This window comes from Panulirus ornatus, chromosome 9 (genome assembly GCF_036320965.1).
Source record: "Panulirus ornatus isolate Po-2019 chromosome 9, ASM3632096v1, whole genome shotgun sequence".
In the NCBI taxonomy this organism is placed as follows: domain Eukaryota; kingdom Metazoa; phylum Arthropoda; class Malacostraca; order Decapoda; family Palinuridae; genus Panulirus; species Panulirus ornatus.
Genome location: NC_092232.1, coordinates 58,692,187 through 58,709,090, shown reverse-complemented (window position 1 = coordinate 58,709,090; position 16,904 = coordinate 58,692,187).

Genomic DNA, 16,904 nt, shown 5'->3' with positions numbered 1-16,904 from the left:
ACCATGAACTCTGCAGGTAAGGAGGAGGGAATGGCCTCTGGCTGCTAATGATAACCACATTATTCCATATATATGCTTATATATACATATATATGTATATATATGTATGTATATACAATATATAGAACAATGTGGCCATCAACAGTTTCTAAGAAAACTGAAAAGATGAGGTCCCACCGAGATTCGAACTCGGATTGCTGGATCCAGAGTCCAGAGTGCTAACCCTTACACCATGGGACCTGATAAGAAAAGATGTGATTTCATCTAAATGTTTTACATATAATCAGCCAGAGGCCCTCCCTCCTTGCCTGCAAATGTCATTGTTTTCTGGAAGGTTCTCGAAGATTCTGGTAAGATAATTGCCATTGAGAGGACGTTGTTATACTTCATTTTCATTAATTCAATTATTGTTGACTTTCAGATACAGAAAGATGGATATATAGATAGATAGGTGAACAGATAGATATTTAGAGAGTTAAATAGGTAAGGTTATGCATTTCAATTTTCTAAGAAATCGTTGCTGTACGCATTATTCTTCAAGAAATACATGTATGTACATGTAGAGTATATGTGCATGTAATTAATGACATATTTTTCAATAGTAGGTACGTAATAGTAGGAGGTGAGAGTACTGCTATCACTCGATCAACCGCTTGGATAATGTCCTTCAGTGATTCACTAACAAAGTGTGGAGTTACGACACTCTGGTACTGGTAAAGGAAAACAGCACAGGACAGATGTCTGCTCCAACACTGTCCATCCACACTATGGAGACCACTATGAATTTACCTGTCTGTGGCTCTGGACGGGCAGGTTTATATCATGAGATTCTCTCTCTCTCTCTCTCTCTCTCTCTCTCTCTCTCTCTCTCTCTCTCTCTCTCTCTCTCTCTCTCTCTCTCTCTCTCTCTCTCTCTCTCTCTCTCTCTCTCTCTCTCTCTCTCCGGGGAGTTCCTACACCCTTCTCATATCTCACAATTCGCACATGTCCCACGACACAATATTGCCTTGTGTCTGTACCGGTGCAGGCGACGTTTTACCTTCTGTTCCTTCTCAACACGATCCCAACACTGTCTGGACTGAGCAAATTGCACTATTTCACTGTTGGCAAATGTTTCCTCTTCTCTCTCTCTCTCTCTCTCTCTCTCTCTCTCTCTCTCTCTCTCTCTCTCTCTCTCTCTCTGTCTTCCCCCGCCCCATCTCTATCGTCTCATCGTCATCATATTCTTGTGTTAAGAGTGACGGTAGAGAGGCAACGATCACATAATTCACTGTGGAATTATGGTATCATGGTCAGACGTGTGAAGGTTCTGATATGTCACTAAGTCTCTGGCAGAGCTGCCTCATCTGTTTTGTCAGTCAGGGTTTCCTCCGACCTGAGCTGATCTGGCCATAATGACTGCTCCAGAAGATTAAGACGATCACATCCTGTTAACCACTCGGACGCTTTGGTGGATAATTTAGCCATGGGTGATATCAGGCAGGTGATCTATCGTACGTAAGTGCTCTTTTTAGGCTCGTGCACGAACTGTCCCTTCATCCAAGCAGAAGTCCACAGTGTCCTATTTCACAGTAAAGGTCATGTAAACATGGATGAAAAATCATGGAAAACAATGCGGATCGGAGAACGAAGATTAACGGGTCTGAAATTCACGATATGCAGGCAGTTCCAAGAGATAATACTGTACAACATATACATTTCATCATTCCTGCTATGAAACATAAAGTTAATAGACATATGGCACATCCCATTCTACTTAGACACGCACGTACTCATTGGAATCACCAGCTATTATGAAGATGAGGACAACACTGTTAATGAACATAAACATGAGAGCCAATACAAGGATATCAATAACCAACAAGATATAAGATTGACTTAAGTTCTACTAGTCTAGTGCACACAGCTATGGATGATGGTGTGTACCTGTATGAACTAGTGAGGTGTCTTAACACAAAGCACATTATTCATAGTCAACAGAACTAACGTTGTTTCAACTAAATATAAAACAACCCATCTGCCGCAGTTAGTGACCCAGGCTATAATAAGTTGCCAAATATCTCCCTAGCCTTGGAAAACCTCCTACACACGAGCCTCTCACGCTCCGGAGGAACACCATATCTTAGCTGACGACAATCGTACTGTCACCCTGGGTTAGTCCCAGCTACCTCGTCTCTCTACTCATGAGACACTATGACACACGAAGGTTAATATCCTCTAGCAAAAACGTGTTATCGTCCTAAACAACAGTGTCAGAAGTGGAACTTTATCCACAACTTATCTCTTGTCCCCCTGACTCTTCCCCAGTGACCTCAACCCGTGGAACAACAAGCTTTAGGATATCTTATTGTTCTCCAGCTGTTAACCGTGTTATAGATCATCACTACCTCTGTTGTCTGGCAGTCCCATGTACTCCCATGTAGTGTAGTTGCTCTTTCCGTGGAAGGTGATCTCGGGTGAGACCAATTAACCTTCTTGTCTTCTTGAGTCACTAAACCTCTAATATATACCTTATTTTTCAGAGTTTACATATGCAACTTGAGTATATGATGCATGACAGTGGAATGATCTCACAGTCTTACCATAACACTGATTGTATCATACCAGCCACTATCTTACTATAACAGATATGCGTGTACATTTGTCACTGTCTTTCTTTCTATCTGCTTATCTGTTCTAACATGTAAACGAAATTCTAACGAAATCGAAGCCAGATTTTATGTGCCCTGAACTACCCCTTTATGTCGTGGGGTTCGCAGCGGGTTGTTGGGTGTTGGGGGCTGAGGGTAGACACCCCCCCCCCCCAGGAATATATGGCAAAGATACATGTGCCCACCCACGCTGGGCCTAGCTGTTCCCGCCAGTGGCCAAGACATCCTCCAGGCCGGCGGATGAATGAAGAAACTTGTGAAGGGTTTAGGGCACAGGTCATCCTCGACGACCTCACCTCTCTCATATTAAAGACACGTTAAAGTTATCAAATCTATGTAATGCAAAATTTTTGTTCTTATTAACATACTTAAAGTACTTAATAAGAGACCACTCAACTATATTTCTATCCATGACTGATTAGTGTATATGATAACCTTAACACTGCTCCAGTTAGGTTGATGACCAAAGCTTTTGAGTTGGACAGATATTTCATTAGATCTTGACCATACCTATCACTGTTTATATGTTGTTTAATCATAGTATTAAGAACTATACCAGTTTAATCAGTGAAAAACTGATCACACTCTTTACAAAGGATATTGTAAACACAACCCTTCTCAAAAGTTGCAGAATCTATTTTTATTAAACTGCCCCAGACCATATCATTACTGCTGATGACTACATTGATATCAAAATGGTAAACAAAATAAGAAGATAAAGCAAATTCGCGTAATAGGATGTACGCAAAAGTTTTTGTTCACAAATGCTTCTTTAGGTTGAGCATTGTAAAGATTGCAAGATTGCAAGCTGAATCAAGGATATGTTTGGTATACTGTCATATGTGATAATTGTCATAGATGTTGCTGAGTTCATCATCAATGAATTTTTTACTACATATATGAAATGGTCTAAGACACGTTGATGAAAATATAGAACGTTTCACTTTGTTGTGATAAGTAGAGCAGTAGTAAATGATATGAACAGACATATGTGGGTTTACGATATATGCTAAAATCTAGGTTGTTTTCATCCCTATGAAAATTAGTCTAAGAATGCCAATGTCTCAATTTCAAGAGTGAGCTTTATTTAGTTTATCAAACAAGCCATATTAGTAAGAAGTAAATCTTTATTTCTATCAATAAGCCACAAATAAGGAATATCATCAAAGTATCGATACTATTTGATATCATTACGCAAGAAGCCATAAAGTATATTGCTTACAACAAATTCCATACGTGACTTACCTCACGCGGCAGGTTATCATGATGATGTATGGCAAATCCTCTCCTAGCCTTCCTTAAATAATCTATATATGGAATTTTTTGAAAGCAAGACAGCATTTCTTGCTTTTTCCTGACCTATCCGATTTAGATGAGTAATAATTCATTATCATTTACTGATTTCTAACCTTCAGACATTCAAAGTCTTTTTTTATTTAGTAAACTGCATAAATCTCTTTTTCTTCTATAGAAAAATTTTGTTTCCCTAAAAAATCTATCCAAGTCATCTTGAGAAAATACCACTGAAGTTCATGGTTTATGTTTCTTCAAAACACAAAATCTACTGGGTTTTCCTGTTATCACAATTCCATTTTTCATTTTGGACAGACTGTTCATTTTGGTAACTTATCTTCTTACAAGACTCGCCCTAGTTACCTGTCCTGTGAAAGACTTTCTACTCCAGCAGATCCATGTTTTACTGCCATACAACAACGTATATTTCGCTGCTTCTTTCAACAACCTGCCAAACTTGACATGTGAAATATATTCCTTTCTTTACTCTCCTTATTGCTGGGGCAACGTGCCTGTTCTTCCAGCCTCCTGTGCCTGAGTCATCCTTCTCCATCCTTGCTGGCAGTATTCCTCCAGTATTCAAACCTCAGTAACTTCATATTTCGATCCAGCCACATTCTACTATATATGTATATATATATATATATATATATATATATATATATATATATATATATATATATATATATATATATATATATATATATATATATATATATATATATATATATATATATATATATATATATGTATCCATTCTGTACTCAGTCTCTCCTGGTACTTCCTCACACAAGTCTCCTTCCCAAGCTCACTTACTCTCACCACTCTCTTCATCCCAACATTCACTCTTCTTTTCTGAAAACCCATACAAATCTTCACTTTAGCCTCCACAAGATAATGATCAGACATCCCTCCAGTTGCACCTCTCAGCACATTAACATCCAAAAGTCTCTCTTTCGCGCGCCTGTCGATTAACACGGAATCCAATAACGCTCTCTGGCCATCTCTCCTACTTACATACGTATACTTATGTATATCTCGCTTTTTAAACCAGGTATTCCCAATCACCAGTCCTTTTTCAACACATAAATCTACAAGCTCTTCACCATTTCCATTTACAACACTGAACACCCCATGTATACCAATTATTCCCTCAACTGCCACATTACTCACCTTTGCATTCAAATCACCCATCACTATAACCCGGTCTCGTGCATCAAAACCACTAACACACTCATTCAGCTGCTCCCAAAACACTTGCCTCTCATGATCTTTCTTCTCATGCCCAGGTGCATATGCACCAATAATCACCCATCTCTCTCCATGAAGGTGAGAACAATGGAAGTAAGGGGAGTGGGGGAGGAATGGGATGTATTTAGGGAATCAGTGATGGATTGCGCAAAAGATGCTTGTGGCATGAGAAGAGTGGGAGGTGGGTTGATTAAAAAGGGTATTGAGTGGTGGGATGAAGAAGTAAGATTATTAGTGAAAGTGAAGAGAGAGGCATTTGGACGATTTTTGCAGGGAAAAAATGCAATTAAGTGGGAGATGTATAAAAGAAAGAGACAGGAGGTCAAGAGAAAGGTGCAAGAGGTGAAAAAGAGGGCAAATGAGAGTTGGGGTGAGAGAGTATCATTAAATTTTAGGGAGAATAAAAAGATGTTCTGGAAGGAGGTAAATAAAGTGCGTAAGACAAGGGAGCAAATGGGAACTTCAGTGAAGGGCGCAAATGGGGAGGTGATAACAAGTAGTGGTGATGTGAGAAGTAGATGGAGTGAGTATTTTGAAGGTTTGTTGAATGTGTTTGATGATAGAGTGGCAGATATAGGGTGTTTTGGTCGAGGTGGTGTTCAAAGTGCGAGGGTTAGGGAAAATGATTTGGTAAACAGAGAAGAGGTAGTAAAAGCTTTGCGGAAGATGAAAGCCGGCAAGGCAGCAGGTTTGGATGGTATTGCAGTGGAATTTCTTTAAAAAGGGGGTGACTGTATTATTGACTGGTTGGTAAGGTTATTTAATGTATGTATGACTCATGGTGAGGTGCCTGAGGATTGGCGAAATGCGTGCATAGTGCCATTGTACAAAGGCAAAGGGGATAAGAGTGAGTGCTCAAATTACAGAGGTGTAAGTTTGTTGAGTATTCCTGGTAAATTATATGGGAGGGTATTGATTGAGAGGGTGAAGGCATGTACAGAGCATCAGATTGGGGAAGAGCAGTGTGGTTTCAGAAGTGGTAGAGGATGTGTGGGTCAGGTGTTTGCTTTGAAGAATGTTTGTGAGAAATACTTAGAAAAGCAAATGGATTTGTATGTAGCATTTATGGATCTGGAGAAGGCACTTGATAGAGTTGATAGAGATGCTCTGTGGAAGGTATTAAGAATATATGGTGTGGGAGGGAAGTTGTTAGAAGCAGTGAAAAGTTTTTATCGAGGATGTAAGGCATGTGTACGTGTAGGAAGAGAGGAAAGTGATTGGTTCTCAGTGAATGTAGGTTTGCGGCAGGGGTGTGTGATGTCTCCATGGTTGTTTAATTTGTTTATGGATGGGGTTGTTAGGGAGGTGAATGCAAGAGTTTTGGAAAGAGGGGCAAGTATGAGGTCTGTTGTGGATGAGAGAGCTTGGGAAGTGAGTCAGTTGTTGTTTGCTGATGATACAGCGCTGGTGGCTGATTCATGTGAGAAACTGCAGAAGCTGGTGACTGAGTTTGGTAAAGTGTGTGAAAGATGAAAGTTAAGTGTAGATGTGAATAAGAGCAAGGTTATTAGGTACAGTAGGGTTGAGGGTGAAGTCAATTGGGAGGTAAGTTTGTGGAGAAAAACTGGAGGAAGTAAAGTGTTTTAGATATCTGGGAGTGGATCTGGCAGCGGATGGAACCATGGAAGCGGAAGTGGATCATAGGGTGGGGGAGGGGGCGAAAATTCTGGGAGCCTTGAAGAATGTGTGGAAGTCGAGAACATTATCTCGGAAAGCAAAAATGGGTATGTTTGAAGGAATAGTGGTTCCAACCATGTTGTATGGTTCCAAGGCGTGGGCTATGGATAGAGTTGTGCGCAGGAGGATGGATGTGCTGGAAATGAGATGTTTGAGGACAATGTGTGGTGTGAGGTGGTTTGATCGAGTAAGTAACGTAAGGGTGAGAGAGATGTGTGGAAATAAAAAGAGCGTGGTTGAGAGAGCAGAAGAGGGTGTTTTGAAATGGTTTGGGCACATGGAGAGAATGAGTGAGGAAAGATTGACCAAGAGGATATATGCGTCGGCGGTGGAGGGAACGAGAAGTGGGAGACCAAATTGGAGGTGGAAAGATGGAGTGAAAAAGATTTTGTGATCGGGGCCTGAACATGCAGGAGGGTGAAAGGAGAGCAAGGAATAGAGTGAATTGGATCGATGTGGTATACCGTGGTTGACGTGCTGTCAGTGGATTGAATCAGGGCATGTGAAGAGTCTGGGGTAAACCATGGAAAGCTGTGTAGGTATGTATATTTGCGTGTGTGGACGTATGTATATACATGTGTATGGGGGTGGGTTGGGCCATTTCTTTCGTCTGTTTCCTTGCGCTACCTCGCAAACGCGGGAGACAGCGAAAAAAAAAAAAAAAATATATATATATATATATATATATATATATATATATATATATATATATATATATATATATATATATATATATATTCATTTACTACACTTTGTCGCTGTCTCCCGCGTTAGCGAGGTAGCGCAAGGAAACAGACGAAAGAATGGCCCAACCCACCCACATACACATGTATATGCATACACGTCCACACACTCACATATACATACCTATACATCTCAACGTATACATATATATATATACTCACACACAGACATATACATATATACACATGTACATAATTCATACTGTCTGCCCTTATTCCCGTCGCCACCCCGCCACACATGAAATGAAAACCCCCTCCCCCGCATATGCGGGAGGTAGCGCTAGGAAAGTTGTAAGAACAGTGAAAGTAAAGGAATACTGAAGATGGGCAATGACGGTGGCCTTATATCTGACCTTGAAAATGATCGAAGCTGGGATTATGGCTGGCCGAAGACACTGATAACAACAACAATATTGATAATAATAATAATGATAATAATAATAATGATAATAATAATGATAATAATGTAATCATTATCATCGTTATCATTATCATTATTATCATCATTATCATTATCATTATTATTATTATTATTATTATCATTATTATTATTATTATTATTATTATTATTATTATTATTATTATTATTATTATTATTATTATTAATATCATTATTATTATTATCATTATTATTATTATTATCATCATTATTATTATTATTATTATCATTATTATTATTATTATTTTTATTATTATTATTATTATTATTATTATTATTATTATTATTATTATTATTATTATTATTATTATCTTCATTATTATTATTATTATTATTATTATCATTATTAATATTATTATTATTATTATTATTATTATTATTATTATTATTATTATTATTATTATTATTATTATTATTATCATTACTATTATCATTATTATCATTATCATTATTATCATCATTGTTATTTTTACTGTTTTGTTGTTATCATTATCATAATAAACTGTGACTTCCAATAAATCATGTTCAAATTAATATGTATATATTAATGAAGTAAATGAAGTAAAACGAAAGTATCCATACCAGTGTCAGTTTTGGGCTTTCTTATTTCTATAATTTTGTCAAATGATACTCATGAAATCATGTAACTTTTCTTAACAAATATATTCATTCTGATGGGTAATGCTGCTTCACGGTCAAATGATGTTTTATAACTAAGAGAAAATTTCTTACGTTGTAGACCTGACGGAGGTAAATGTATTTCAATTTGTTCTGTGGTGCTGGAGCTGACGTCTGTGGAGAGACTATATACAGTCGATATAGTACTATTGTGTTATCAAACATTGTTATAATATCCACTCGTATGTAAAGAGTTTCCACGAGGTTGCACTAAATCAAAATTAGGTCACAAATACAGACATACATTTAATCGGACTAATATATTTAGCGTTAATTTGGATATGAAATTATTTGAAGGAAGATATTTAATTCCTTAGTTTAATGCTCAATACTTTAACTGCAGTACATCAGTCACAACAATGACTGACCACCACAATAATGGTGCCAGATGGAAACAACCACATGACACAACATCTGTAATCCCAAGCAGGATGTATCTTAATGGAGTTATTTTTCTTCTGCAATATCTCCTACTAACTGAGATCTTTATGGGCACTGTTAACATTTTTGAAGTGCATCACTTGGCCCACATTTTCCTGAAATGTATAGCCTTGACTACTGCCTTATTGAAATGTCTTCCACAAAATATAATGTTCCAAATTATGCTGCACAAAAGATATCCAATGTTCATAACATGGCATTTGAAGTGCAGAAGAAAATCATGCAATACGTAAAGCTAATAACGACGTGGATCTATAATAAATGACCCTGCAAGCAGTCAATAAAGATGGTTTAAAGTCACGAGTTAGCGCGAGTTAGGCTACTGTTTTCCCACAACTTCTACAGGAGAACAGGTCACTCTAAGGTTGCCTATTGAAGCCTCTTTCTTCCCTGGAACACCTAAGCTGTGGAATTCTTTTCCTTTTCTGTTTCCTTCTTCATATAATCTTTATTCCTGCAAGAGTCAGTTAAACAAACACTTACGGAAATCAATTTCTACTTTCTTTGTCTATATTTATTTGACCTACGATGGCCTTTACTGGGCTTTAGTATTATTTTTAACGGCTAATTCATTCATGGACGAACATCAAGGTTGGGTCTTAATTAAGATATGGGAATGTGAAAGGAAGAGATAATAGACTGGAAAGTGTTTACAAACTTTTGGAGGAAGTGAAAAACCTGCCAGGTCATAGTTATTGGGAAAGACAACAGGGTAGAGAGTTCCAAAAGCTTCGAGGTGAAGGGAAAGAAACAAGTTATCCAAACGGCCTACCCTTGACTTGCCAATGGCCAGACAGTAATCATGTGACACAGCAGCTTGCCGGGTATTGCGTGGTCTAGCAAGTGGTGGGGGGCACACAAGCAGCCAGCTCTTGGGAGCAAAAGCCGAGGTAATACCTCTCGAAGAGGGAAATGGAACTAATATTACGGCATAGGGCAAGTGCCATGTATACACTATTAAAAAAAAGAATGTAATAAATCCCTCTGAAGACAAATGTTGAATATCAACTTTGTTCTTTAACATCGTCTTATTTTAATTACACAGTTTCCTAACTCATGAGCCATTTAATCATTATCAAAAAAAAACATTATTAAGCCTAAATTTCATTTTAGGAAATTTTAGAGGCTAACGATTTGAGCAAATTAAACTCAACCTATCCTAACCTAACCTAACCTAACCTAACCTAATCTTCACCAAATGAAATAAATATAATCTTCATCAAAGCTAATATTGTGTATTGGTATTATTTCCATACACAGCAAAGTACAACATAATTTTAATGTTTGCAAGTCTCGAGTGAGAAGTGATATCTTTATTGTGAAATTCTAATATTTAGGGAGAAATATGAAGTATTTGGCATCATACTACAAGGAATGATGAAAATAAACCCCGAGACATATAAATGACACCCTATTGTCAGTCTCATGTAATGTTTCTGTTTATCATCTTAAAGACATTTATGTGACTACACTAATTTTTTTGACTTGGTTGACCTTGACCTATCAACATACGAGTAGAGGTTAAGCCTATATCTAATTATGGTAATAATTTTTCAATAACTACATATTTTTTTTTCATTGTTTAGCCTGCCTGGACGACCAGAGATGGAGAAGTAATTCATTCTTGAGCTGCAGCATTTCATCGTTTCCTGCAAGCTAGTCTTGTATTACATGAGGGATTGTGTAATGAACACAATTAGAAGGTGTACAGTTATATATGAAGATATTGTGATTAAGATGGATTTTCTTTTGTCTTTTTTCATCTACCACCAACAAGCACAAATTTAATTTCTATCCTTTATAAATTGTTCTTCGTTTAGTATCATTAAACAAGAATTGGTTTATTATTTAGAATTATCTGACGCGTTAAGAGCGAAGATTATTTGCGAGTTTTGATGAAGGATAACACGTCAGCAGGTGTGACCAGCTTGTATTAGGTATACACAATATTTATGAAGACCTTGCATGTCCTTCCCGACTGGGGATCGAGTGAGGTGATGTATACTTATATCAGCTGATGTGATCAACCTTACATGAAGAGGGAGGAGAGGCGAGGCAATGGAATACTAGAGCAAGAGGAAAATAATGGTGTTTGAGATAAAAAAAAATCAGAATTATTTATCGTTGTCCGTCATTATGGCTAGGCTAAGATCATTTATCGCTGTCCATGATGGTTAGGCTAAGATCATTTATCATTTTCCATGATGGCTAGGCTAAGATCATTTATCGCTGTCCATGATAACTAAGCTAAGATCATTTATCGCTGTCCATTATAGCTAGGCTAAGATAATTTATCGCTGTCCTTGATAGCTAGGCTAAGGTCATTTATCGTTGTCCATGATTGCTAGGCTAAGATCATTTATCGTTGTCCATGATACAATCTGGGCCCAGCCCGAGCTGTAGGGGATAGAAGACCTCCAAGATAATACTAGCCAGACTCTAAGAACATTTAAGATCATAAGAACATTATCCAGTCGTCTTTTACTTATCAGGAAATACGTTTGTATGCAACTCTTAGCTGATAAGAGATGTTTGATCTCTTATCACCCAGAACTCACCACGAGGAGGTGGTTGCATGTCGAGTTCCATAATTTTTTCCCGTTTTAAACAAATATTTTAATTTCCTCTACAATAAAGGTCTATCCCGTTTTAAGATATGTAAAAATAATAATTTCCTCTAAAACAAAGTTGTTATTGTGAGGTAGATAGTTGAGGAAGGGCACCTCATTTCCTGCCCTTCCTCTGGTTCCGTTGGCCCCCTCCTCTGGTACGCCTCCGGCGGACTGACCTCATCACCTTCTTCAGCTCACCAATAATAAGTGGCAGAGCTGGTCTCTCTGAGGGGTCGCTGTGGGTCGCTGTTTGGTAAAGATCCTGGAGGCTTTCCCGCACACCCTGCTTCCTGACCAGGATGGACACGTGCCTCATTAGATGCCCAAAAGAGAAGACGTCACTGGCTGGGGAGACCGGCTTGCGCTCCCTGACCTCAGGGGCCAACCACAGGTCAGGAACATTGTACTCAACGCAGCTTCCCTTCTTAACGCTCAAGCCGAAGTCGATGATGTGAAACTCTGGCTTCTCACCCATCGTCACGGTCACATTCTCGACCTTGACGTCATTATGGACAATGTTTTTCTTATGGATTTCCATCAGCCGACGAGCGACCATGATGGCGGACTCGACCAGTTCCTCGTCCGACCGACATGTTCTCATGTACTTATCATAAGGCTGGCCAGTGTGGCTTAAGATGATCAGTGGAGGGTTGCGGCACACTGCTCGAAGGAGAGGGGCTCCTCCAGCCCCAGCCAGTCTCCTGTGAATGTCGGCTTCATCCATAAGACTTTTCGAACTCACTCCGTCGAGAAGGGTTTTGATGACGCAACACGATCCACGGAACAACACCGTTTCAATCTTGGCGTTGCCTCCCCGACCCACCTCTCTCATAACCACCAGGTCATTCACATCCTTCTGGGTCAACTTTACAACTGGAACACTCATTTTGATTCCGGCCTGAGGCGCACTTACCAAATTTTCTTGCCGGAGAGTGTGAGAGGAGATGTTGTCGGTACGGAGTCCCATCCTCAAATGATTACACTTCTCTCGCCGCCGGCCTTATATACCCCTAGGTTATGTGACGTCACATAACCAGATCTATCCAGATTAAATCCCATACAAATCCGGATATGTAGACGGATTCATTTAGTTTTGTTGCGATCATTATTTGATGAAATCTAAAGGTGTCGAAGAAATAGTCAAGATGGCTAATGGTGTTGATAGTGTAGTGAAGATGGCTAGAGATGTTGAAGGATCTAAATAGTTTCGAAATACCAATACTTTTTGAATCAATAAATCATCATAAGTACTAATAAGACAAAAACCACTTTGACGAAAATTTAGCCATTTTCAAGCATCGAAATAAAAGGATATGAGGTAAATGGCTTTTGGGAAATCCTTGTTGAATAGTACACAGTTACTTTCTGAGAACACACACACACACACACAAAACTAGAGAACATAGCATGAAATTAGGGCAATATTGTTCAAATATATTCAGAGAAGTAATTTTAAAGTTTATATAAGAGTGGTTGATGAATGGAATAAGAAGAATGAGGTCATGGTTAAGGCAGACACCATACATAAATCTTACAAGTTGTATAATAGTACAGAATGTTCTAGAGATTTGTCCTGGCGAGTGTAGAACTCTCTCCTCACACAGTAAAAATAGGTAATTACACACTCACAGATTCAGAGGTTATCATGTTGAAGGAGAGGTGAAAACTGAAGATTCAAATCAAAGAACAATAAGAAGCGTCATGATGAGATGGGAGAGGGAATTGGTCAATTGACAAATATAGTTTAATCTAAAACATGAACGGTAAATCACTTCGACTGAAGAAAGTCAAGTGGAAAACATAGAAAATGAAAGACCAAAGAGAAGAATTTTTGATATCTGGGATAACATTTAATGTGAGGAAACACGATTTCACCAAATGAGCTTTTGTTAACGCTTCTGGTACAGTGTAAATATATATATATATATATATATATATATATATATATATATATATATATATATATATATATATATATATATATATATATATATATATATATATATATATATATATATATATATATATATACACTTATGTGTGGGTGTGTGTGTGTGTACGGATAAACTTTAATGCTGCCCAGGATGTACTAGTGATGCCTTTGACCTAAAATATAAGTTCAAGCCCGAATGCCGACCCTGCACTTAGCTTGAATCCTTTTGTGTTCACTATAATCTTTTTTACTACATCTCCTCTACTTAATCCCTTTATCTTCACTATGCAAGGCTTATTATAATCTTCACTACAACCTCATCTTCATATGACCTTATCTTGACTAAGCTGGTTTCAAGGAAGGCTTTAGATTTTACCAGCTCACACAAACAACGTACTTACACGGGGCCCCACGAGTGTAAAACCCCCTCCTAATACAGTGCAAGTAGATGATTACACACACCTACACACCACCACCACCACTAACAATACACAGAGAAATAGCCTTTTTGATTGGCTTTGGATCGGCCCTTGAACGGAGTTTGGAGGATTTGGGGGATCAGGTCAATAAGGTTAAGTTCACTACAACCTCATATTCACTAACGTGAATCTTCACTACTAGCTTATTTTCACTTAATTATATCTTCACTATACCCTCTTCTTCACTACACCGTTATTTCTACCATACCATCATCATTGTACTCCCTGATGTTCACTAGAAATAGTTCTTATCTTCACTACATAATCATTCTGAATAAACTTTACTCCTTGATAACCTTATCTCTACTACATCGTATCTTCACTACATTCGTATCTTCGCCACAACCTATCTTGACAGTATCCTTATCATCACTATACTCTTCCTCACTACACTCTCATCTTAACATCATCCTTCTGTTTACCGAACTTAGTTCAAAGTCTGACTTGAACGTAGCTTTGGAAAGTTTGTGTTCCTCATTGTGTTACCTCCTTATCATCATTGTAAAGGCAATTGTCACCACTCCCTAACTAAACCCTCATCGTCACTACACTCTCATCATTATCATTACTTCTTGATGTTCAATACAAAATCTCAACATATACATTTATCTTCACTACAGAATAATTTTCATTGCACCTTAATCTTCATTACTCCTTGTTTCAGCTACATCCGTATCTTCCATTCATTCTTATATCTTATATTAGTTACATCTTTACAATATCTTTATATCTTCTCTGTTCCGTCTTTTGTAAAATTGAAAATGAGAGTAAAGGATTTCCGGCCTTCTGCTCCCTCCTCTTTAAGTCGCCTTGTACGACACGCAGGGAATACGTGGCAAGTATACTTTCTTCCCTATCCCCAGGGATAACAGCATCTGGTGTTCCCAGACGGTCACCCATCCAAGTACTAACCAGACCCAACGTTGCTTAACTTCCCTGATCGGACGATATATATATATATATATATATATATATATATATATATATATATATATATATATATATATATATATATATATATATATATATATATATATATATATATATACAAGACTGAAAACAATGAATTTCCCAAATAAAAAATGGAAGCGTCGGGGTTTGAACCCGGGACCTCTCGCATGCCAAGCGAGTGCTCTACCACTGAGCTACGCCCCCAAGAACATATTTTGTGACATAGTATTATATGAAGTACTGAGATTACCACGGCAAAATAGTGTTTAACCGACCGTTGCCGAGTAGCCGGCAAAATAACCACAGGGTAAATCTCCATGTTGCTGTCGTGTTTTCCTCTTAATTTTTTACGAAGAAATGAGTTTTGATTTTTTATTGTCGTTGCAATAGACTGGAACTAAGCAATAGACTGGAACTAAACAATAGACTGGAACTAAGCTGACCTGGTATGAGGTCAGAGCCCTCATTATCATCCCTGCTAACTACCGGAAGCAGATTAAGTCGTTCCACAACCGATGTCCGGCCCATGTTAACTCTGATGTGCCCAGCAGTTGGAGGAGGATCGCCAGAAGCTTCTGGAAGATTTCAAGGACGTCTTGGTGGACCTGACCCTTTCAGATAAGGTCGAAAACCCCAATTTATTGTGAAGATCTTCACTATAACGTTGGACGAACATGCTGAATGTTGCACACATGTGATGCGGACAAAATGAAACAAGAAAAAGACAAAAATTATGTCTGGTGTGGGTCTCGAACCCACGACCTTAAGTGTGTAAGACTCACGCTCTACCACTGAGCTAACCAGACAATAGAAAATACGTCTGTTTCTTCAATTTGAATTAATGAAAATCTTTGCGAGGCAGCGTTTAGAAAAGAGAGATGTCTTTGACGAAATTTACTTGCTTGGCTCCTTCTTCTGTTCCTTATTATCGAAAGTAAACGTACTGAAGGATATATATATATATATATATATATATATATATATATATATATATATATATATATATATATATATATATATATATATATATATATATATTATCCCTGGGGATAGGGGAGAAAGAATACTTCCCACGTATTCCCTGCGTGTCGTAGAAGGCGAACTAAAAGGGAAGGGAGCGGGGGGCTGGAAATCCTCCCCTCTCGTTTTTTTTTTTTTTTTAATATTCCAAAGGAAGAAACAGAGAAGGGGGCCGGGTGAGGATGTTTCCTCAGAGGCCCAGTCCTCTGTTCTTAACGCTACCTCGCTGACGCGGGAAATGGCGAATAGTATGAAAGAAAAAAGAATATATATATATATATATATATATATATATATATATATATATATATATATATATATATATATATATATATATATTGGAAAGGATCACGATTTTGCACGTGATCAAGTATACTCTTATGAGTCCACTAGGAAAATAAACACGATAAGTTCCCAAGTGCACTTTCGTGTAATACTCACATCATCAAGGGAGACACAAGGGAGAAATATAACAGTCAATTGATATACAACGAAGAGACGTAGCTAGGGCGCCATATGGTAAACATGTGATTGTCCAAGACAGACAACAAGCGTATCATAAACTTATTATGTGGACAAGAAGGTGAATTGTTTTTACAAATTTTATCAGCATTAAAGTTATCCAATTTGTATAGACCATCACTAATATTAAGATTATAATTCTTTGTGTATTCAGAAATAGAAGATTCAATGATATTTCTCGTGGTGCTGGAGTTAGAGTTAATAACTGAGATGG